This window comes from Astatotilapia calliptera, chromosome 14 (genome assembly GCF_900246225.1).
Source record: "Astatotilapia calliptera chromosome 14, fAstCal1.2, whole genome shotgun sequence".
NCBI classification, from domain to species: domain Eukaryota; kingdom Metazoa; phylum Chordata; class Actinopteri; order Cichliformes; family Cichlidae; genus Astatotilapia; species Astatotilapia calliptera.
Genome location: NC_039315.1, coordinates 15,423,379 through 15,449,427, shown reverse-complemented (window position 1 = coordinate 15,449,427; position 26,049 = coordinate 15,423,379). Strand labels below are relative to the sequence as shown.

The following is a 26,049-nucleotide window of genomic DNA, read 5'->3' as shown; positions in this document are numbered from 1 at the left end:
CCCATGGGGGTGCAGCGGTGTCTAAGGCTGGAAATGGTGAGCAGGCCAAAGCGGTGTGGGTCTGCTCCATGATGGTTCTGCACCTGCTGTGGAAACTGGGCTACCTCGAAGCCCGGTGGCCCAGCGCCTGCTGGCTTTGTCACTACGCCCACAGCTCTCTCTTTCTCCAGGCATGACAACAAATACGCAAAAAGTCAAAAGGTTGCAAACCAAAAATTAACAAAAATGATTAGAAGCTTGTTCATCCAGAATTATTCTCCATGAGGCAAGCTTATGAGGATCAAGTTAATTTATCAGCTGGGCCATAAGCAGATATTTTGGACGCTTTCCACGCAGAGCTTATTGAACATGGCTGGTCCAAATGGCAACAGTATAGTTTTTGAGCTGTAATGGGCAACATTTAGGATTGTTTTGGAAATTGGGCACCGAGTTCAGAGTTTGGCTACGCATCTTGTCCTCATTATTTTGGACGGGAACTTGGCTATGCTGAAGTTTTGAGCCATCGTGGAGCTGCATGTGTCATCGTCACAACCCCTTCATCTGTCATTAAACTGTTTACCTCTTAAATCAGTGTGACCTGAGGGAATAAGTCATGTTTAAGCTACAAATAAAGGGAAAACATTAGCATCGGTGGGGTCACTGAGTCAGGGAGAAATTAGTTTTGTTGCTTCCAGACTGTAACAGATTCAGTCTTGGTTTTTTTCTCCAGATTGAAGAACACTAGTGTTGAATGACACACTGATCCTGAATCAGACTTTTGGTTCTCCCCCGGCATTTGTTCCTCTCAGCAAGAATATCCTGTGCCAGTATGTGGGAGGGGATGCCCCACAAGACTGTCATTCAGACTAATATGATGCACAATCTACCTGCGTCTCCCTCCTCGTATTTGGCATGACTCACAAAAGTGGGCACTTCTCTTCAGTTTATGTATCTCTCTAAGTTCCTTTCCGCTTTATTGGTCCCGTATTCTTAACTTTACAGTGCAGTCGTGTCTCATTATGCGCAAAACAATCCTCATATTCAAAGTCCACTGAATTTAGTCAGTGTTCAGATTAATAGGGGCCTACATTCCTCACAATGTGATGCATACAACCACGCGCATAAAGGCTTTTATTTCCATCAGCAAGCTTTGTGAGAGTTGCAGCAGATGGAGTAGATGAGTATTGATTTTTTTTTTCTTTTTCTTTTTTTCTATATGAACATCGGTATGTTTATCAGCTAGTCCAGTTTTGTTTTTGAGAGACACACACACACACACACACACACACACACACACACACACACACACACACACACACAGGCATCGCATTGATCACTGTTTTTGTTTTTTCTTTCTAATGAATGTGAGCGCAGAGCTGAGGAGGCACTTGGAAGCAATTCTTTGGACTTTTGTAAAGGAAAGTCAAATGCTTGGCATTGCACTGAATTATGAACAGGACAGAGGTTAGGACTGGTGTTGTTTGATAACTTTTAACTGTGAGTATATTTGTCACATGTACATGTTTCAGATGAGCAAACACATTTTAATATTTAAAAAATATATATGTTTATCAATGTTTTATTTCATTTTAAAGGAGCAAATCTATCAAAAGCCTACCTGGCCCCCATGAGAAGAGGTAATTACCCCTTAAACATAATAACTGGTTGTTCCACTCTTGGCAGCAAAACACTTTATGCAGTCGGTGTGGCACTAATCTCCTCTCGGCTCGGGTGTGGCTAGTGAAATTGAACTCATCTTTCAATAAAATGTGGTAAATCACGGGTAATTTGATATTTAATGAGGGGGGCAATTACTTTTTTTACACAGGGCCAAGTAGGTTTGGCTAACTTTTTTTTTCCCCTTAATAAATGAAATTGTCATTTAAAAACATTTTGTATTTATACCCATTACCTTTGTCAGATATTAAGCTTATTTGATTTGTAACATAAGTGTGACAAATATGAACAAAAAAACAAATAAGAAATCAATTAGGGGCAACATCGTACTCAGAGCACTGTATACCTACACTGGTGTAGGACGATGCTGTCTTCAGTGGCTTTTTTCTTTCTGTCACTAGTCAGACTGAGATAGAGGAGAGAGACAGTTTCTTGCATCTGCCACATTTAAAATATTCTGAATCTAGAGAAAGTTGAGAAGGAAAAGCAGACCGAATCTCTGGAATTAGAGTGCGAAGAAGTTATTTAAAGGTGAAAGAAGGCGAGATGACACCAGCAGAGTACAGCGTTATTAAAATGAAATGCCACCAGTTTATTTACACATGCATCTCCTGCAAAACAAATCAGCAGAAATCCAGGTGTTGCTCTCTATCTTATTTATGGGTGCCCCAATTATAAGCCTACTGCCTGCTGGTTCTCAGTGTGCCGTATGTGCATGAAAATTAGGTGCACATGAAATATGGAAATAGTTAGTTTGCACCACGGACCCACTGTTGGGTTGTTTTCTGCATTGTTGTTTAATTGAAAGAGTTGTTGTGCCAAAAAAGCCAGCTGTATGGAGATGAGAGCAGTCATGAATGGATGGACACAGGAAGGGATGAATGGAGTCCAGGAAGCTGTTGACTCAGGATGGCGGAAGCAGCACTTGGCATTTGGAGCGTGCTGCAGTGTGCCTTGTGGTGACAAAAGTCTTTCAGAATGAAAACGACTTCAACAACTCAACCTGCATTTCAATAATCACTGAATGTCAGAGATGTTATGTTTAGAGCTGAATCAGTGGGTCAAATCATCTGTTAATGAATTTTTTTATAGTTTTTTTAAAAATCCTGATTATACAATTTGAAAATAGGTTTAACTTCATTTTACATTAATATAAAAATCCAAAAGGGTCTGACACAATTAATATTATTTTGCACAACTGTAAAAGTAAAAATCTATTCAAAACACACTTAAAAAAAATAAGGTTCAGGTGGGCACTGTTGCAAAAGCTCTGTCATTTTTAGTTCTCTGCCTTACATGATCTCAGGGTCTTGCTGGGGATAATGTTGATGTAAAAGTTCATTGATGTATGCTGGTGCTTGTCCATGAGGTGCTCTAAATGTCAAAACCAGAATCTTACACAGGACGGTGAAGTTCATGGGGAGCCAATACAACAGTACAACATCTGTGTGACATGTGGACATGTAGAAAACTATCTGGGAACCCGCAAACATTACAAGGAGTTTCTGTTAAGACAAGTGAACAGAGAATTACAGTAATCAGAATACAATGAAATGAAGGCATTAACAACAATCTTCATTTCAGACCAAGTGAGTTCAAGTGAGTAAAAACAAGAATGTAGCAGAGATTTAATATGAACATCCAAGGTAAAAATAGTCACCTCCAATGTTCCTCGTGGAAGACTTGGCAACAATTGCAAAAGGACCTAGAGTGTCATTACACTAGGCATAAATCTGTTTGGGGCCCAAAGAAGGGTTTCTGTTTTTGTCATTAATTTGGAGAAAATGGTGTGCTATCCAACTTTTTAATAGATTCTAAGCACCCACAGAGGATCTGTAGCTTAGAAACATCTTAAAATACAGTAGATGCATTAAAAATGAACTGAAGAAGAAACAGGTGGAACAGAAACAATACAGGCCCCAAAACTGAACCCTGCTGCACACCGTAGGCAGCAGAAGTGGAAGAAGCAGCCACAGAATAAGATCGTTCGGATAGGAGAACCACATCAGCAGATAAAGCACAATATAAGGCACTATTTAGGTTTTTAACTTTCATGAAGAGTTTAGCTTTATAATTTCCACAGAGCCCTTTCACAATACATCTCAGTCAGCCAACCAAACACATACCATTCATACAAGAACATCAGAAAACTCACTTTAGCACCTGGGTCACAGACGTTGGACAATCATATCAGTTTGTTCCTTTCCATGATCTAAATTCTCCACATGGCTGCTGAAATGAGCTTGTTCTAATTTTACTGGAGTCGTATTTTGCATAGTGGTGTTATTTTGACTAGATTCTGTGATAACAAACTCCCTCCATTGCCCTGTTTGCTGGCTCACGCTGTGTGCAGCATTAAATCAGCATAGAATTGTTTGGAGACTGATGGAAAAAGGCCAATTACTGCCCGATTTCTTCTATTAAAGCTTCTTTTATTATTGATTTGCTTTCCCCACAATTCATAAATCTGCATTTAGTGTTTATACTACTACCAAACAAATAAACCAGGAATGAAATGTTAAAGCAACCTTTCTTTCTGTTTATTTTTGACATAAAACAGACAGTGTGCACAAAAACTCTTTTCATCGTTTCAAAATACATGCCAAAGAAGAAACTAAACCAGAGACTGCTATTATATTTATGTCCTACTTGCTATAAACTAATTAGAGGCAACTTTGGATCGAGTGGAATTTCTTTAGAGATGCATTTCTCTGAACTTGTCCCCGTTCCCTTATTCTCTGTGCATTTCGTGCATATGCTGGCATATTTTATTATAGCGATTTAACCTGATTTACGTGATTATTGGTGTATTAGTCTGGGGCATATCGTCAGTCTGAGTGTGAGCCTCAACACTAACATATTTCCAATCTTCTGGTGATATTCCACTTTCCATGCATTTAATGATGCCTAGACTGTTTTCATTTGAACATAGTATTGTTTTAACTTTTTAATATTTTATTTGAGTGTAACATTGCACTTTGAGTGCCTTCTTTTCTATAACAAAACAGTTTTCTCTCTGGGATTAATAAAGTATTCTGATTCTGATGTGAACTCTGTGGCTAACAGGGTGTAAACAGATTTTTTTTTTAAGTATTTCCGCAGATGTTTGTGGGGGTAAGTGGATTATGTGCTCTTAAAAAATTTCCCAACAGTAGAAATGTAAATAATTTCCACTCAGATAACAGTTCATGCATCAGTTCTGCACTTAAACCTTATTGTAGAATGACCAATAAACATTTGACATTTGCAGTTCAGTGTGAAAATCTGTATGATAGTGTAGTTGTAGGTTGTTAAAGCGCAGTTAAATATTAGATGCATGGTTGGATTTATAGATGGCATTCATCTTTGGCTGGATGAAGCAACATAAATTTAAAGAGGAGATGGAGGAACAGTTGGTTTGTGTGTGTGTGTGTGTGTGTGTGTGTGTGTGTGTGTGTGTGTGTGTGTGTGTGTGTGTGTGTGTGTGTGTGTGTGTGTGTGTGTGTGTGTGTGTGTGTGTACTCTAACAGCTTCTTCCTTCCTTCCTTTTATCACGTTTCCCTCAGGTCCCCAGTGAAAGCATTGTCCTTTGATAACATGGTGATTTTCTGTAAACAATAAACACTTTGGTATATTAACACAGGAAATTCTTTTATCTCACATTTGCTTTTTTCATCTCTAAATCATTGTGTTTGCTCCTCTGGTAATGTGATGGGGCTGGCTTTGTACTCCATCACTTTGTGGTCTGATAAAAGCAGAGCATGTATCAACGTGGGGGTGGGGGGGGGGGGGTTGTAGAGGAGTAACTCAAGAGTTTTAACTTCAGGTTTCACTTTATGGCGGCCACGTGCATAATCATCCATTCAATCTAAGCAGGAGAAAGTGAGACTGAAAAGAACAAGGACAAGGTCTCCCTGAGCGTGAGTTACATGGTAACGTGTATAAATGTGCATCGTGCTGGTTGTGAATTTTAGATAAATGCAAATTGATATTTCCGATCAGACGAGATGGTGGTAATATATCTGCGTGCGTGCGTGCGTGCGTGCGTGCGTGCGTGCGTGCGTGTGTGTGTGTGTGTGTGTGTGTGTGTGTGTGTGTGTGTGTGTGTGTGTGTGTGTGTGTGTGTGTGTGTGTGTGAGAGAGAAAGAGATTAAGCTTGGGAGCAATGAGCCATGAAGATGTAGGGAAGAAAGTTAGTGAGTGGAGATGACAAACGCACACTGACAAAGATCTTGAATGGTCTGTCTAACAGCAGCACCTTAATGAATCCTATCCACAAAATAAGGGGGTGTTGTTCTTATCCCATTCTAATGAAGTCGCATCAGCATCCAACTAAAAGTCGAATAAGTCTTTATGGAGAAACGTGACTACAGCTATAGTCTTGTAAATAATTTAGGCTTTAGCTCATACTGGGTTCCACCTAATGTCCTGGTTTCAGTCTCCTCAGTGACGCTAATCAAACAAAGTCTCTCACACAGATGTGATTAATTCGCCAGTAGAGCCGCTCCACCAATTAATCAACCAGGAAATGATTGATAAGTGGCTTCAATCACAGGAAGAAAGAGACACACATCTTATAAGACATGAACATGTGTGTGTGTGTGTGTGTGTGTGTGTGTGTGTGTGTGTGTGTGTGTGTGTGTGTGTGTGTGTGTGTGTGTGTGTGTGTGTGTGTGTGTGTGTGAGCACATGAGGTGACAGACTTGACGTGGTTCATTAGCTTGTGATGAAAGACCCCGCTGTGGGGTTCAGTGTTCGCTCACTGTACGGGTGCATGTGCAAGGTTGGTATTGTTTAGGAATGCTTCACCATAGTGCACGACGAGTGTGTGTTCGTGTGTCTGTGTGTTCGTGTGCAATCACACTTGCACAAAGAGAGGAGGCTGATGAAGCTTGCCACTCTGACTAGTGTATGAATATTTATGCAATTGATATATCAGTGTCTGCCAGAGAACACAGGCTCCAGATAGCAGGAATACAAATAAGAACACATGCCAAGTGTGTGTGTCTGTGAGTGTGTGTCTGTGCATGTGTGTGCGTGTGAGTGGGCACAGTGGTATATTATAAGCCCAGGAGTACATGAGCTATTGGTAGGGTGTGAGATTGTGATAGACGTGTGCATGTGTGTGCGTCAGAGAGAGAGAGGGGAAAAAAGGCGTAGCTGACATTTACTTAGCTCTTCTCCTCTAGGCTTTTTGTGCCCCACATTCACAGAGGAAGAATAACACTCACTCTTGTTTTTTAAAACTTTTTGCTGCTGTCTTCACATCTTAGCCTCTGTCACTACATTACATTTTGCTGCTTGTTCCAAATGGAAGAGGAAGGATGGGGGAAACTCCACTGTTAGAGAGCATCTTGCTTTGTTTCAGTCAGATGACTAGGCTGATTTAAATGAGGAATTCATATCTGCTTTGTTAGAGTGAAAAAATAGTACATGCCTATATCTACATTAGCAGCACATTATATTAAAACAACAGCAAGACTTTCTAATGCAACTCCAACAGATGGGGAGTGAAATGTACAAAATTAGTGTGAAATCTGCAAACACTGTATTTACATCAGGGCCCAATCCCACTGCAGAACAGTGAGGAAAATACTGCAACCAACCGTTTATACTGAAGGCTGTAATGACATACCTGTTTAATTCAATAACTCAGACCACGGACTTCTGGATGATTTTAAATTCATATCATGCACATAATTCACCGACAGAGAGAGAGAAAAAACTGCAGTTGCAGTCATCAAATCATGTTTTATTTCATCACAAAAATTACAGGTTATTTTACCACTCGCTCTTAAAAATCAGCTTCTTGTATTATATTTGCCAGGCGTCTCTCTGGAGCTCGGCAAATAAAATCTGCTATGAAACTAGTTCCCTTCCTGAAGCATAACACGAGTTTTTAATAATCATTCAGCCAAGAGAAATTGGCATAAACGTACTTTTCACACTTGAAGCAGGACGGTAAAACCAAAAAAAATGAATTAATCTCCTTTTTATTTTCAGTCATTTGTATTTTTAAGTGCCACGGTTTCAGCACTGATTACAAAACAATGTGGCCTGATTTTTACTTACAGCGACAATCTGATCAGACTAATAACACCTACTTTGTCATGCCTGTAACACACACTGAGTAATCATCCAAAATCCAGGCTTAAAATGTGTGCTAATCTAGGTGTGCTAATTATTTCATTGATAAGCTGCTTGGACTCCAGTGGTAAAGATAATGGCCCAGACAATACCCCATTGCCTGTAAATGAAGACATTAGGTGTTTGGTTACTGCCAAAGTATGCTATTCTATACAAAGATGAATTTGTATGAACCGATGCTGTGATCACAACAATGTGTACAGCACAAAGAAGCGTTTGAGAGACTGCTGCAGTCCTTCTATGTCCAAATTTCACTGCAGTCTTTAAACTTTAGGTGATGTGGCTTCAGTTTACCGATGTTCCCAAAAGCCTCACATGAAGACAGTCAGTATTTGTAAATGGTAACCAAAAACAACAATAAACCAACATCTGAGTTCAGCTAATCTAGATGAGTTCAAATTAAACCTCCTCTTTTGGGCAAGCAAAAATTGCCAAGTTTAACTTGGATGGGATTAAAAATGACAGTATTCACAGCTATGGAGCCTGGTGGATTGAACTATGTGGGGCTGTTTTATTGTCCCCAGACTGCAATGAATTAAAAATTGCATCAAGTTGTGTTATACGGCCGCAGTCCATGACCTAATCCTTTAGAGAGGATGGGCAGTACATCAAGATGATGACCAAAAGCAGAAAAGTAAAACCGGAGTGGTTGAAAAAGAATTAGATTCATATCCCCAGACGGTTAAGTGAGAGTTGTGACCTTAACTGATGGGATACTTTTTTTTTTTTTTTTTAAAGCACTGGGACTGCTTTTAAATCAGTGTCAGTTTCACTGTTTCTGTTTCTCAGCATTACAGTTTTGACATTGCTCTGGTATGTGGGCGTACGATCAAGGCTAATTGTAAAGTTGGACAAAAAGTAAATGTTATGCGTCCCACAGATACTGGGAGTGTGTGAAGACAGCAGTGTTTCCTCTTGCCGCCAGCAACAGAACAGAACAACTCTTTGCTCGAGTTAGCTAAAGCAGCCCTGGGAGGAAATAATGGTGACCTTGGCAGCTTCTCATTCAGGTGCTCGGTGAACATTTTGCAGAAGTGGTCAATTATAACATAGATGAGCAATGGAAGAAAATCCTGCACTGCAAACAAGGCGCAGTGGTTTCCATGAGAGAGAATAACTCTCTCTGGCCTGGCCTCTGGAGTTTGTAACCTTTTGCAAAATGTTATTGGTCAAGATAATAGGTGGTGATAATCACCTCTAATACCCAGTACACTTGGACCTCTTAACCCAAAGGAAGATGCTACAACGGCCCCTGAAGAAAGGTTTATTGGCAGGGAACTTGGTTGTCTGTGCAAACCTTTTCTTCTTAATCCTGTGAGCACTAAAAAGACTGAAACGAATCACAAAGCAAATGAAAAAGACGCATGGGAATACAAGGTTTCTGCGTGTGAAGAACATTGCTACTGAGTCGTGCAGTATGGTGCAAAAGTCTTGAATCACCTGTCAAAGCCAGACTTTCTTGTCATTTTTAAATCAGTCTTGAGTAGCAGTTCTCCAAGCTTTCTAAAGGTCTTTTCAGATTCAGCTATCGTAGCTGATCATTTTCAGAGGAATGTCTTTATTCGCTATATTGGAGACAATTGAACAAAGAACGAATTTTAAATTGTGGCTTTAGGCACTTTGTTACTAACCTTTTGTAAAAACATGTCATTTATTCACATTTCTTTAGGTGAATCCATGAAAAAAAATGCCAAAGTGTGACAGGCATAAAATAATATTTTTGCACTAACAAGGTGATTCTAGAAGGGCTATTAGCCAGAAACTGGGCAAATCCCAGCATGGTGTGCAATGTGTCCTTAAAGTGAGAAAATTGGACAACTGGAGGAGAAAAGAAGTGACAGGTCTAAAAAATAAAAAACAAAAAAATTCCCTAAAACAATTTAAAGCAGATTAATAGTATCTGAAACTCATATCCTTAAGAAATAGGTGGAAAAATCCATCAAAAACACATGACCTGAGAGATGCATCTGGATCTTCAGTTGATCCATCTACTGCTCACTGAAGCTTCATCCAAAATGGTCTCAGTGGAAGGGTGGCTGTCAGGAAGCCATTCTGAAGGAAGGTTTTACAGAGTCATCTATTCTAAATTTTCATTAAAATTGTTGTCAGTATATACAGAGGATGCCACGAGAGAGGTACAACAGTGAGAGTCTACAGACATCTATAAAGCACAGTGGAGGCTTTGGAGTTGACCGGGGAACACAACCAAGATACAGCCAGAGGTTGGCCATAACATTGACTTTACATCTTCAGCAGCACAAAAAAAAACTCTTGATGAAAATATAAACGGACCGTCTGTGGTGAAAGGCAGAAGAAGCCGTCCTTCAAAAAGAAAGATTCCCTCTGCTACGTTTGAGGAGTTGTCACCAGTGTTAGACACACTTCAAAAACACAATAAAGCAGTGTTGACCGTAATTCCACCGGTGGTGTTGGGGATCTTGTCAAAATTAATGAAATTATGAACGCAGAAAACTACCATCAGATTTTGTTTCACCATGGAATACTGTCTGGAAAGGACTATTCCTTAAAAAATTACAAGAAAGCTTGCCTATGTAAGTTCAGGTGTTGTTAGATAAAATAAAGGGGGTCATACAAAATATTGACTTTCAGTGGTTAATAATGTGAACTATTTTGCCTTGTTTACATGTTTCACGTATGCTTGCACATGAATGGAAATCATTTTCTATTTTCCCAGCAAAACAAATGAAGAGTGGCTTGAGACTTTTGCTCAGTGCTTCCCCCCCCCTTTTTCCACAAATCAAAGGAAAGTAAATCAGCAGTATCCGGTTGTTCAGTCTGACGTCACTAGCCATGTCTGGGCCTAAACTCCGCTGCAGGTCCATATGATCACTATGGCGTTACTGAGAGTTGAAAAACTGTCTAAAGTCTTTCATCTTTAATAAAATGATCAGCGTTCTGCTCTACCAGGTGTAACAATTGAGTTTAACATCCAGGCATCCATGAAAACAGAATTTATGACATTTAACGGAGTTAGAAGTTAGCAGGGAGTTAGCTCGCTAGCTTCTATCTAAATACAATATAGCATGTCCTGACTGCGGGGTTTTGGAAACAAATTAAAACGTACAGCTCTGTTATCACTTCCAACATAAATGAAGACAGAAAACTAAACAGCAGTGACGTTTGTAGGGTTACTGAAGTTTGGCTAGCTGGTATATAATGATGTGCTACGTGACCGCTAGCGACACATCTATGTTAACATAATATAAACAAGCTAACTTTTTTTCCACTCGATAAAAGTTAACGTGAGTTTTCTCGGTGGTCAGGAACAAATGTAATCACATGGCAGGATACTGTAAAAGGACCAAACTTCAGCCAGGAGAACAACTGAGATAATCCATCCATAATACGAGGTTAGTCATTCATATACTGCTGCATGGGCTGGGCTGTAGTTACATCCTAAGGTTTTAAAAACTGAGCTTAAATAAATGATTAGCGGTAATAAAAGCCGAGGGAGGTCAACAGTGATCACTGACTGTTTTAGGAGCTTTTTGAGATCAAATAGAAGAAAATACATAACATTAAACATGTTAACAACACAAAAGCCATATTAAACGCAGACTACTTTAGACCCGGAAGTAGGATTCGTCGTGTCATCCCTGAACAACCGGATACTCAACACAAAGAAGTCACGCAGAGGTGTGTGTTTGCATAAAAATAGAACAAAGCTAGGTGTGGGGCTCTGAAGGACAAATGCAATTCTAATAGATGCTAAAAGACAGGCCTATGAAGACACCAAGCTCTTCTCTTCTTTTCTCTTCTCTCTTCTGCAGCCTTGAGTGGTCTGTATGGGCCTTTTTTTATTATATACAAATACATCTTACAAAGTTTTAATAGTGCTGCCTTCGTCCTCAGCACAAGGGCATCTGTGAGCTGATGGATATCTGAGAAGTGCTTACCCAAATCCCCTGGGTCCTGAACGGAAACAGTCATCGTTCTTGGCTTACATCTGTTCGTTTAAGGAAAAACTGCAAATTTGCAATAATTTAGTCCACTTGCTGACATATTACTGCATGATAAGCGGGAAACAAAACTGTTGGACCTATGGTTTTTGCATCATTAGAAGTAACAAATGGCTATAATATAATATTATGGGTTACTCTGACATTTTTTAATTACTTGTTTGTGTGTGCACAAAACCCCAAAGAGTCCCAACCAAAATGGTTTCTTTTGTTAGCCCTCATTAATCACCCTATGTGTTTCGAATATTATTTGAAAGGAAAAAAAAACAATAAATCTTTATAAGCTGTGCTTATTTGCACTGTTGAGGGATGTTGAGATTATTTTTGCCACTTTAAAAATGTCTAGATTTAAAAACTATTTGTTCACCTTTTTTAACATGAGATGTCTACTCAACTGCTCATTAACACAGTTTTCTGATGAGCCAGTCACATTGGCAGCAACTCAATGTATTTAGTAGGGATGGGTACCGGTGTCCGGTTCTGACATAAACGGTAGTAACCAGACCGAAAAGCAGCGCACATTTCGGTGCTTTATTTCGGTGCTTTTTTTTTCCTGAGCTGTGATACACTTCTAGCCAATCATTTTACGTTTCCGAGGATAGTAGGCGGGGCCAGGTACGTACGTTCTTTTATGCAGAGCTACAGATTAAAAATGCCCAAGGCGAAGCAGTCAAAAGTCTGGCTGTACTTCACAGCAAAAGATGCAAACTCAGCAGCCTGCAACAAGTGCTTTAAGCTGATACTGTCAAAGGAGGTAACTCCTCAAATCCGATGAAACACCTAGCGACGCATAGCGTTTTTTTTCTCTCCAAAAACCAAGAATGCGCCGTATTTGATAGCTTGCTGCGAGACCTCACACCGAGCGCATCTACTGCGGTGTGGTGCCTGTTATCGGACCCGGAGTTAGCAACATACCTAAAAACACGAAGAAGAGAGTCCTGGCCCCTAGCCCTGCCAGTGTAGCAGAAATGATGACGGATGATGATGGCAGCAGCAGCAGCCGTTCTTCTCTGCGTGAGTAATTTACGTTGAGTAGGCTAACCACGTTATTAAATTAATGCATGTAAGGTGAACTAGCAAACATCATCATATCTACATGCGGCTGTCTTCTTGTTTGATGGCAGCTACTCCCTTCACCCTGGCCAAAAAGGCTAAAATGACCAAAGAAAAAGAGGGAAACAGCTGAACATGAGCGGTTTTTGGACAAAGTTTGTGTTTTTTTCCATTGATTAAGCACTGCTTCCAGCCAAGAGTGATACCATATATGCCCTATAGCTGCAGAAAAGGCTAACATTGTTATCTTTTTACAAAAACCAAATCAAATCAAATCACTTTTATTGTCACATCACATGTGCAGGTACATTGGTACAGCACATGTGAGTGAAATTCTTGTGTGCGAGCTTCACAAGCAACAGAGTTGTGCAAAATACAAGAATGGCTACATCTGAAACTAATAAATATATGTACAATATATAATAGTATATGCATTTCTGGATGTGTATAGTAAATATTTTCCTACGTGTGTGTGTGTGTGTGTGTGTGTGTGTGTGTGTGTGTACACATATTTTACAAATTAAATAGAGTAAACAATAAATAAAATATATAAAATATACAGAGTTGAGACATGTGCAAAACAGTGGCATTACTGTACAGTATGGAGTGCATAATGTTAAAGTTCCAGTAGTGAAGCTGAGGTGTCTATGACGTGTTCAGCAGTCTGATGGCCTGGTGAACCAGCTGAACATGAGAGGTTTTTGGACCAATTTTGTGTTCTCCATTCTTTAAGCACCGGTTCGAGCACCGTTTAAGCACCGGCACCGTTTCAAAAGTACCGATTTGGCACCGGTATCGGATAAAACCTAAACGATACCCATCCCTAGTATTTAGGCATGTAGGCATGCAACCTGATGAAGTCCAAACTGAGTATCAGAATGGGGTAAAAAAGGTAATTTAAGTAACTTTGGGGCATGGTTGTTGATGCCAGGTGGGCTGGTCTCTGGAGTTAACAGAGAATGGTCTGAAAATGAAAATAACATGTGAGGTGAAAATGTTAATTTCAGAAATCAGAAGCCGACCAGGTTGCTTAGAGCTGATAGGAAGGCAACGGTAACTCAAATAACCGCTTGTTATAACGACAGTATGCAGAAGAGCATCTATGAATGCACAACACATCGAACCTTTAGCAGATGGACCACAGCAGCAGAAGACCACATTGCGTGCCACTCCTGTCAGCTAAGAACAGGAAAACAAGGTTAAGTTCAATGTGGTGGAACAGGAGATTGGCATCAAGCATGTAAAGCTGACAAATCTGCAGCAGTTGCGTGATCCTATCATGTCATGTGCTGAATGACAGTTGACTAAATAATAAGCTGAATAATTAATGCACTTGAGCTCTAAATGGGCCACTACCCATCACAAAACACAGTCACCACTATGTCTGAATGCAGCTGTATTATATGATAGACAGGACTGCCATTCACGGTGCATATTGTCTGTGATTGCACTAAGTAATCAATAAGGCATTTTGCTTGCCTAAAAGAAAGAAATTCACCCGCACAGTGGACATGTTGACTCTGCAGCTTGGTGACACAGCTCTCATTTATTTCTAACCCACCCCCCACCCCCGTTCACTCTTTTTAGCTAATCCGATCAGAGTGTACTTTCCTACAGAGACTTGGAAGAAGAGGCCTGTGGGAAGTCTTCCCTGCTCAGTTGTGTCGTAGGACTGTGCGATATTTATTCAGAATCATCATTTGTTTTCTTGCAGCAGTAGTAAAAGCGTGGGATTGCGTGTGGTTGTTGCTGGCTCTTGGTAATAATAGACTTACTGAAGGTGGAGGATGAGAAAGTATTCAAAGTGCTGTCAGTGGTGCAGGCACAACACAAAAGTACCACTTTCTTACGGTAATACCTATTCTAACACATATACCTATAATCATGACTAAAGGGTTGCTTTGCTGAAAACATCTTCCTTTCATTTTAGAAAATGGGCTCCCAACCTAGAATTCCTGTTTCCTGCACTTCTAAAACCCAACTTCAGTGCTATTTGTGGTCAGTCACGGCTTCTTTGGGTTATTTGCGTCTGTTGAAAGTTAAGAAAAGGAACATTTTATTCTGTGCAAAGCCAGCTGTGTGAGAAAAAGCCTATCAATTAGGCTTGAAAGTGTTATGTGTGTGGTTTTGTTTAATCAGTCCCACACCTGCAAGAAATGTGGCAACACATCCAAACTGTAAGTGATTCTCTACACTTATTCTTTCTCTGTCTCTCACTCGGCTCATTTTTCCTCACCTGAACGCTCGTCTAAAATGGATTTTCACCTCTTCTCTTTCTCTCATCTCTTTATTTCTTTTTTCTTTTCTTTTTTTTGCATCACTCTCACATCCTCATCGTTGTGTTTGTGGCCCATTCTGATTTTATGCCAGTTGGAATCATTTTAATTGCCACCTCTCTCTGTTTTGAAAGACAGGTTTGTGGCATCTGGAGGCCCTAGGCCAAAGGCTGTTTCTATCTGTCATTGACATGCAGGCATGAATATTGGCACCTGCACTATGGTGCACATAAGCTAACGGGCTACGCTTTCACGCTGCTGCTTAGCACTCAGATTCATGTTGCTAATAACTCAAGAAATTACAGGGCTGCAGTGTTACTTTTCATGAGTGCCACTTTCACACTATGGCAGCTGTTTGTGTGTTCGTGCAGTGTGTAACGTGTGTTGTACGTATGTCAAAGAGAGCAGCAAGATGAAAGTCTAAAATGTTATTTACAGCCATGTTGGAGATGTGGGCATCAGCGCCTCTGCACCATTCGCTTAATATTCCCCGTGATCTCCTGTCATTTGCTATTTAAGTAGCTGCACTTTTCTTGCTGTTGAATGTGGGAGGAAAACAATGTTACTCGCACTTAAAAGCAGACCCAATGTGCCAGATATTATTGGCTGACTTTCTCTCTGTTGATGAGTAACATATCATTTGAGCTTAGAGAAGCCAAAGATGTCATTTAGACCAAGTATTGTTCTTGAATGGTCCTCCTGCCTAAAAGCAAAGCATGCGATGTTTGTTGATCGACATAACAGGACCTGCAGAACAGTGACACCTTTGAGAAGAGTTTGTGGGTCTCTTAAGTGGTCATGTCACAGCAAGGTTGTAATTTTCTTGTGAAATGTCATGTTTTTGCTTTGTGGTGAAGTCATTGATTTTTTTTTTTAAGCCACAGCAGTGGAGTAGTGTATGGGGAGAGGAGAGCTGGCAGACAATGAGACAAGAGATGTAGAACTTGACACACAACAAAAGGTTCTCAGCAGGCTTCAGAGATCCCAAGGACCAACCCTCGTCAACTGATCGTTTGATTTACTTGCCTTTATTCGTGTTACCAGTCAATCAAAATAACTTTTGTTTACCATTCATTTATAGAATTTACAAAACCAAACTAAGCCAAACATTGTTTTATTGCGTAGTCAGCAAGAATGAGAAAGTGGTAGAGATTAACTGAAAACACGCAATTTAACTTGTCAGCGTAACACTGCCAGCCATCATATCGTGCCTCCTTGTAGTGATTCTGTTTTTACATAGTGCTTCTATGTCCACTAACCAAACAAACCAACCGAATATCCACTGATCAAGACCAACATGAATGACAACAAGTCAGCTATGAAGTGGTATGAATCTCAGAGCACGATCTGTGGATACTGAGGTGCATGATGCGCAGAGGACGCCAACCTTCTGCAGAGTCAATCACTTCAAACATCCAAACTTCGTGTGACCTTCAAATTAGATCAAGAACAGTGCTTAGAGAGCTTCGTGGAATGGGTTTCCAAGGCCAAGCAGCTGCATCAAAGTCTTACATCGTCAAGCACAATGCAATGCGTCAGATGCAGTGGTGTAAAGCACGGCACCACTGTACTCTGAAGGTCACAAATCAAGCTTGTCTGTCTGGTAATCTGATTGAGGAGTCTGGGTTTGGCAGTTGCCAGGAGACATGTCTGACACTTGTTGTGACATGTGGAGCGTTTGGTAGATAAGGGATTATGGTGTGGGGTTGTGTTTCAGGAGCTGGGTCCGGCCCCTTAGTTCCAGTGAAAGGAACTCTTAATGCTTCAGCCATTTTGGGCTATTTCACGCTCCTAACTTTGTGACACAGTTTGGGTGTGGCCCCTTCCTGTTCCAACATGACTGCACACCAGCGCACAAAGCAAGGTCCACATTGATGTGGATGATCGAGTTTGGTGTAAAGAACTTGACTGGCTTGACTTGCATGAGTCCTGACATCAACCCCCAGAACACCTTTGGGATGAATTAGAGCAGACACTGTGAGCCAGCCCTTCTTATCCAACATCATGTTTGACCTCACAAAGAATGGTCAAAAATTCCCATAAACAGACTCTTAAACCTTGAGGGAAGACTTCCCAGTGTTGAAACTGTTACAGCTGTAAAAGGTGGGCTGACATCATGTTAAACCCCATGAATTAAGAATGGGAAGGCAAAATAATGTATCTTCAATATAGTCATCTCAATTGCATAGCTCCGACTTCTTTTAAAACGTTCTGTTTGCAAGAGGGAGCCAATCGGAAGACTGTCCTACAGGGAGAGTTTAATCAGGTTGTGTCAGAGTATAAACTGAGGGACTGCCCAGTGTAAGATAAATAAGGATAATTCTGAACGCTAAATAATTCAAAGCCACTCTGGATGAGAGAATAAAAATATGGAGGTTAAGTGGACATAATAGGTCCTCTTTAACTCTCAAATATTAATCAGTATCATCAGCACATATCCAGTATCAGTCAGGCTGTAACACAAGCAGTTGAAATGCAAGCATACTTCAGCAGTTTTGTGAATCCTTTCTTGCAAGTACAGAGTTTTGAAAATGCGTGCAAGCCTTCTTTTATATAAACCAAACATGAGACCACTGTTGAGTCTGTATCAAGATCATAGACACTAACACGGTTGTCTTATTACCAGGTGAGGCTATATGAAGTGATGGATCAACTAGGCTGCTTGCTTCTAATAGACTCTTTAGGTTTTATATGTGTCTTCATCTCCTTTAATGGACTTGGCTGTCACAGGAAGGACACACGATGAGATCTTACTCTGAGATGTGTGTGTTGCGAGCAGAGACCGGAAAGGCAGACTGATGACTCCGAGTCTGTTTACTCGCTAAATGCGAATCACTTCCATGAGATTTCACTTTATGAGCAAGATCTCCCTCTGCAGTGTGATGGCTGGTTATAAGTGTGCAACTGTGTGCCTGTGTGTGTTTATGGTGGTAGATTTGGATTCGCAGGACGGTCACCTTTGCAGTAAAATCTTTATTGGAGACAGAACGGGCCAACAACCTGCTGTCTGTTGTCCACGGGCGCAGGTATTTGTGTGCTGCCAAACATTTGAGGGGACGTGCTGTCAGATGACTGGCGAGGTGGGATGTCCCGCCAATCCGAGACTTTGGCAGCTGTGACTGCGGTTACCAGATGTTCCTATCTTACTAATGTTGCCCCTCTTATTCAGTCACAGTCAGAAATAGAAAAGAGATGAGGCTAACTGTGTTTAGCCAAGAGGCAGTATTTCATGGCGATGTGTTTTTCTCTCTGTGAATGCTGAAGGCAGTGAAGCATTTCCTGCCACTTTTAATGGACTTCTATTCAACTTTCCAGTCCTCATCCATTTTTATAGCGCTGCCTTTTCCCTCTGAAATCCTCATTCACTGCAGATTTCTGTCCTCTTTACGCTGTCGGCTCTCTGTTGGCCCTTACGTATACCCTCTGCGACATGGCTGGTATTTGAATATGAAAGTTGCTCTGAGTGGTTTATTTTTAAATATTTCTTTAGCTCAAGTTGTCACAATGTGCAGAACTGTATGAGCTTTGTAGGTCCCTAAAGGGGATTTGTGGCTCACAGTGCCATCGCCCCACCCTCAGCCTCCCTGAGTCCATCTGTGCTCAGGATGTTTGTTGTGGTTTTGGGAGAGATTTAACGGCTGGAAGAGTGGAATGGTTTCAGATTTTTTGGTCTGGGCAAAAGTCTGTGTGTTGGGCACAAGGGTGTGTTTTCAAGGCCACACAAACACTTCCAGTCTGGCCCCAGGCTCACACCGCACAGGAAGCAAGTTATTGAGTTGTAATACTCAGGTTTACGATAGCTTTTCAATAGATTCCCTGCCCTTACTTACGACTCCTTTCTTTCTAGATTAATATCACAGCTGCGGTAGAAAAAGCTGTTACAGGATAATGATTATTTCAACAATCACATCTCATGGGATTCAGCAGATGGCTGTTATGGTAAAACAAGTCAAATGGATCCAGTGTAGATAAGTGAGGTGAATCAATAGATGTTCTGATAGAAGAAAAAATGTGATGTGATTAAAGTTAGAAAGCTACTGAGCAGTAGAAACATTGACTGTATATCACGGGTGTCAAACATAAAGCCCAGGGGCCAAAATCGGCCCAGCAAAGACTCCAATCTGGATCACAGGACAGCTATGGGAAATGTGAGGGAAGGCATAAATTTTGCACTTTTTTAAGTTTTACACCTTTTCCTGCTAATAAAGACGTCCCACATGGCCTTTCATATTATACCAAAGTAAAAGATAAACAATTAAATGACAGAAACAGAAACCTTCCTTTTCTCACTATCTACTATAGAAATTTATGGGGGGATTTTTGCGGGTTCACAGTTTAAAAAACAAACAAACAAACAAAGGGACATATTCATATTCTCTTTCTTTTTTTTAAATTAAAGGGCAGCCTAGGTATTGTTGTTGAAATATTACACATTTAAGTCTTACAATTTAAGCCCAACATTTCCACCAGTTTGGCGAAAAAACTGAGAGCTGTTGAAATTGCACTTCTTTTTCTAATACAAAGATGTCTCAGGGATTAAGTGTAGTTAAACTTCTTTACACTGATGGAGTGGAAAGAGGAGTTTCACTTGGCTGGCCCACTCAAGATCAAAGTGGGCTGCATGTGCCCCACAGTGTAAAATGATTTTGACATGCCTGCTGTATAGAGAAGATGAAGGTAGCTTCAGGGTCTAAAACTTGAAGTCAATGTGGAACCACAGGGTGACTCGTGTGGTTGCAAAAAGAAGTCTGATTGTATAGAAATCTTTGAAAAAGCAGCTCTTGACTCCCTTAACTCTTTCCTCGTAAGTTTATGATTTTATTCACTAGTGTCATGCTCACCTCCAGAAGAGCTAAAAATGAGGATAAACTGGGGTTTTCTTTTAGAATGAGCATAACATGACCTTCATAAGAGTCCTCTTTGGTTTCTCAGCCTGATCCACCTCTTTTTGATGACATCTGGCATTGAAACACGAAGATGCCCACATGCCTAAAGGCTGAGCTCGAAGCTTCCAAACTAGACTTTATGAGCCAGTGGGTAATGTCACGATGGCTGTGTACATCTTTAATAAATAGCCTATGAGTAGATTCAAGTGTATGATTTAGTTTTATTTAATTTTAGTCTTGCCAAACACATCTAAGCTCACGTCTGAGCATAAAGCCTTAACGTTAGTGCATTAAAGTGCAGAAAAACAGGCTTATAAATAGCAAACCACAAAGTCCATTTAACAGCTTCTGCTTGTATCACACGGGAGTTTATCAGAGCACTTAGGAACTTTGTCTTGACTGAGCTCCAAAAAGCTCCTAAATGGATCTTGCAGTGAAATTGTTTTCCTGTTTCAACTTTTCAAATGATGACTCTGTGCAAGTACAAAAGAGCTTCTTTTTTTGTTACAGAGACAATGTCATACCAAACTAACACACACTCACATCCTACAGTATACTTGGCAAACCTTCAGCACATACAAAGCTCTGGTGTGCAGTCATGAAATTAGACCTTCATGCTCATGCTCTTCTAGACCCTGTGGACCGACTGAGCTCCGCAATGTCATTCTGAGGAGAAACATGCTACACCTCTGCAGTGGACACACACGGTCCCACTCAGCAACAAGCCCTCCTTTCTCCCTTTAATTAAATCCTTTGAATTATTCATTGATTTACGCTAAACATAAGTTATATCCTTTGCAGTGTCCATAGAACTAGATTGATGAACATTATATAGTCATTGCTTACTATAGTCAGATTGGACCTTTGATCACTGTCGTTATCTCCTCTATGACATGTTTTATGACTGTAATTTAAAAAGATTCAAATTGGAAATAAAAACAACAAAGGAAAATATTCTGGATCCCTTTTTCCAGACTTTTTTTAGTTCCCGCTGCTTTTGCTTTTATTATACCACTTTGATGGTTTTCTGTCACTTATCACAGGTTCCGTATTAAAGCTGGAGTCTCCCATGCTCCCCCTCTTCCTTGCTCTCTTTCTCTCCCCTCTCTTTAATGATGTGCTTGAGTGATGCTAATGAATGGTTCTCACACTGCTCCTCAGCCTCTCCCCCTTCATCCCCTTTCTTCTTCTTCTTCTCTCCATCTGCCTACTTGATCTGTCAGAAAAAGATTTCTCTTCTTGGGTTATGAGTCTCCCTCAGGGTGATTCTACAGGAAAACTCTGATGACTTCCCTCATTTTTGGGCAGCCTCGTGATATAATGGATGGAAGGTCTGACTATTTCTGGTGGACTGTGCATCGGAGAGGCTCACTGTTGCAGTCAGCAGGGAGTGTTTGGGTAACAGGGTGGATGATGCGCAGTGTGTAGGTGGCCCTGCTGACACATGAAGGTGTGTTTGTGTATAGACGTATAGCTTTGTGCTCTCTTGATGCACAAAGCAGAAGGAGAGCCGTGTGTGATGCTCTGCACCACCATGACTGATGTCGGGACTCACAGTTATAATGATCATTTTTAGCAGTGCAAAAATTCTATCTGGACCCATTTATTAACAAATCAATACTTTCATTCAGAGACTGTTTTATTTATCAAATACTGAAGTTCATTATCAGGCGAAAACATTTTTAGCAACTTTGACTGACGAGGACCCAACATTGGCTCCTCGTCATAGACCTCAGGCTCGACGTTGGCCAACGGCGACAGGTGAGAACCAACACCGATGAGAAGATCAAGTGGTGGCGTGCGCCCAAATGCAAGCGGAACCTCGCGGTGGCGCTGGGTGCAACCGCTCTTGACATTGACCCAAACCAGCCAGTGGAGGCCACCTGGAACAATATAGCCGACCAAATCCGAGAAGCAGCAACCAGCGTCCTGGGGAAGAGCAAGCCAGGAAAGCGCTTTATTGACAAGCAAATATGGTGGTGGAACCCAGAAGTCCAAATTTCCATGAAAGAGAAGAAGTCCGCGCTGAAAAAGTGGCACCAGTCCAGACACGACAAGGACTACAAACGGCACAAGATCCTGAAGGTGAAAGCGAAGAAAGCGGTGGCAAAGGCGGCGCATTACGACCAGCTGTACCACGACCTTGCTACCCCTGGAGGAGCGAACAAAATTTATCGTCTGGTCAACAGCCGGCATCGCTCCACACAGGCCATCGTCAGGTGTAACACGTCAAAAAGACACTTTACCCTACTTGCCTACTGGTGTTGGCCAGAGGGGCCGATGGCGCAATATGGCAGCCTCGCTTCTGTCGGTCTGCCCCAGGGCAGCTGTGGCTACAACCGTAGCTTGCCTCCACCAGTGTGTGAATGAATAGTGGCATTGTAAAGCGCTTTGGGTGCCTTGAAAAGCGCTATATAAATCCAATCCATTATTAAAGATTCGAATCAGCAAGTCCTGCACGACCCGCCCGCCATCCTCAATCGCTGGAGCGAGCAACCAAGAATTTCCACACCCCCCAATCCTCAGCGCCGCACCCGTCCATGGCCCAGAACCACCGAATACACCAGCAGAGGTCAAAGATGCCATAAAGAAAATGAAGAATGGGAAAGCACCTGGCCCAGACAATATCCCTGCTGAAGCCTGGAAGCTCCTTGGTTTGCGGGGCGCGCTGCCCTCAACACACTATTCAATGCTATCACCCAGGAAGGCAAACCCCCAACGGCCTGGAGCACCAGAATCACAGTCCCAATCCGAAAAGCCAAAGGCAACGTGGCTGACTGCACCAACTACCACCCAATACGCCTCCTGTGCCATGCTATGAAGATCTTTGAGCGGATCCTGGATGCCCGCCTAAGGCAAATCTCCACCATTACGGCAAACCAGTGCGGTTTTGTCAAGGGGTCTGGCACTACTGACGCCATTCATGCTGCAAGGCTGCTTGTGGAGAAACATCGGGAGAAGAAATCGACAGTCCACATGGCCTTCCTTGACCTGGAGAAGGCGTTCGACAGAGTACCACACGATCTTATTTGGCATGCCCTACGTTCTCATGGAGCCCAGAAGCTTATGTCAACTGGATCAAACTATTATACACAAACATCACCAGCGTCGTCAGGTGCCCTGTGAGGGTGCTACCCTTCACTATCAATGTAGGTGTACACCAAGGCTCGGCACTTTTGCCTCTTCTGTTTATACTATGCATGGACACCGTGACCGCTGATCTCCAACAACCTCACCCATGGTCACTCTTATATGCTGACGACGTATTCCTAGTGGATCAATCTAGAAGTGAGCTGCAACAGCACACACAACAATGGAAGACGCGCCTGGCCGATCATGGTTTGAGACTCAACATCAAGAAGACAGAGTACATGGAAGCTGGCCCCCAAACTGATGGCACCATTAACACGACAACCTGAAGAAGCCCGACCAATTCAAGTACTTGGGATCGATGATCGGTGGCGATGGGGATATCCTTCCAGACGTGCGAGGAAGGGTCGAATGCCAGACCATCTCAAGGTGAAGATTTACAAGACTGTAATCCGCCCAGTTGCCCTGTATGGATCGGAGTGTTGGCCAGCCACCGCCGAGCACGAACAGGCCCTGCACACGATGGAAATGCGAATGCTCAGGTGGTATTTCTCAGAGGAAGCAATTCAGTTGAGATTTCTGGTCATCTCTCAACATGAGCATCATCATCTGATCGATCTTTAATGAATTCCTGCTTTAAGAAAGGTAAAAGGGGATTGCAACAAATATAATTTTAATCTCAAACTCCTTAAAGTGTGTTTAAATAGAACAAATAAAACAACATGAATATATACAAAGTACAATACTGTTCCCTTAAAAGTAAATGCTGCCCAAGGCAGCTCACTCTCCATTCAGAGCCATTTTCAGCAAAAATGCACATCAATCAGTTCATTTAGCTGTAGGATCAAGGAAAATACACAAGGAAACACATCTCAGTGCACACATGCCAAAAGATTTAGCAGTTCAGCGACATGAGTCACATAGCTTTAAATAATGCACAATTAAAAATTATAATTTTACTGATCATGAGTGTTTTCTATCTGAAACAGGCCTTTATACCACTTGTTCATTCACTTTTTCATGAACTCATCTTCATCACCTCCCACTTTTAGTTTCTAATTTTCTCATAATTTTAGTTCTTGCCCCCTCTCTCTCTCTCTCTCTCTCTCTCTCTCTCTCTCTCTCTCTCTCTCTCTCTCTCTCTCTCTCTCTCTCTCTCTCTCTCTCTCTCTCTCTCTCTCTCTCTCTCTCTCTCTCTCTCTCTCTCTCTATGAAAACAACCTCAGATAGCCAGCTCTGTTTACTTCATTTATTCTGGCTCCACCCTCTTATTTTTTTTTTTAGCCCTCCCTGCATTCCTTCTGTGCTCTTATGCTGTTTGCTGTTCTCATTCTTAATTTTGTTCCCTTGTGTTTTGTTATTCTTGATTCTTGTCTTTTTTATTCTGTTCCAGTAGTCTCTATCCTCACCCTGCTCTACACCCATCCAACCTTTTCTCCCTTTATCCACTAAGCTGGCATCAGATGTGCCATTGTGGATCAGATAATCAAGTCTTGGCTTCCCTGCACGCACTGACTGGTGCATGTGCACATGCAGTTAAATAGTTAAAAGGAATGTAGCTGGAGAAACGGTTTGTGGCCCCAGTGCTTTGTTAAGGACTGGCAGACAAACAATTAAACTGCACACTAATTGACTTAGCGTAACCCAAGCTGACAAAAGACTTCCTGTTCTATGTTTGACCTTTGAACTCGGTTTGTGACTCCTACCCCCTTCATGCTAGCCACGGGATGAGAATATGTCATCAGGGATTGTTCTCAGAAAAGATTCATGGTGATTTTGGAATGAACCTCACTTTGGGAGTAGAGCAAAGTGACTGTGGGAAATGGAAAATGAAAGACAGATTCATGCACATCCACACATGAATAACAGTGTTTTGGTTTCATTGGAGAAGATAGGGGTGGATTGACAGAGCTTGCAGAGCAAAGCTTCAACTATGCTGACAAGATATAACAAGAGAGGAGTGGAAGAATTGTTTTCATGTGTGGAGAAAAAGCAGAGGAGGCAGTGTTATCTAAGTCCTTGAAAGCAATTTCCCAGAGCAGAATGAGATATAGATGGAGAGTGAAAGAGAGGGAGGTATGGATAGAAGAGAGAGCTAAATGGGGACAGTGTATGAGCACTCGAGACATCAGGTTCATCTGAGCTTCTCTGTCATACGACCTCTAATCATTATATCCAATGCCTGGAAATTGCAATCCTTTTCCCTCGTTCTGTTTTCTTAATTGACTGCTCTTCAATCACCGCAAGTGTTAGGAGGGGAAACCACATGAAATATGAGCTTTATGAATCTGGGATCATGCAGACCAGAAGCAAGTTAGCAGTATATTATCTGACATTTGTACCTCATGACCTTGGCTTGGCCTGCTTTCTCTGAAGCCCGGGCCTGAGGAGGCAGGCATTATTTGCTCTGGACCTGCGATGGGAATCTGTACAGAATCTGTTGATGTCCTTAGAGTAAAATAGATAGTGGTGAGGATAAAGTTTCTCTAGCTCAGCTCAATCCCACAGCATTAGCCTGTGTACACTTGATTGGCGGTGCACTTTTCTTTCTTTATCTCTGTTTATCTGTGATTTATCTGCTTCAGCAAAACCGAAAGAACAAGCGGGTTACTACTAGTCCAGCCTGCCAAAGTCACCGTGTACGTATCTGTACTTACTGCACTTGCAATTCTGTCTCCAAAATAGGAAAAGTTTTTGGAACATGTTGGGAAATCAGCTTATTTACTTTATTGCTGGTAAGGCAGCTTTAAATCTTAACATGATGACTAAACTCTGGGGAGCTGCTGGCAAAAAATAGTTCCACCATGTATCACTCCACATGGCCTCAACATCTTGTTTTTACATTCTGGGTTTTGTAAGGATTTAACAAATAAAAGATGCTAATCTGTGAGTGTTAGATGTGCCAGTTGGCAGTTTTGGGATATTTTCCACTGAGGTATGCTAGCGTTTCTCCACCTTGTCTGATCCCCCAACTGTGAATAA

At 41.5% G+C, this 26,049-nt stretch overlaps 1 protein-coding gene across 1 annotated transcript in view; it reads left to right on the top strand.

The window, feature by feature from the left end:
• ppm1lb (protein phosphatase, Mg2+/Mn2+ dependent, 1Lb) overlaps positions 1-26,049 on the top strand; it is a 53,639-nt gene that overhangs the window by 15,815 nt on the left and 11,775 nt on the right. The gene's annotated exons all lie outside the window — the stretch shown is intronic.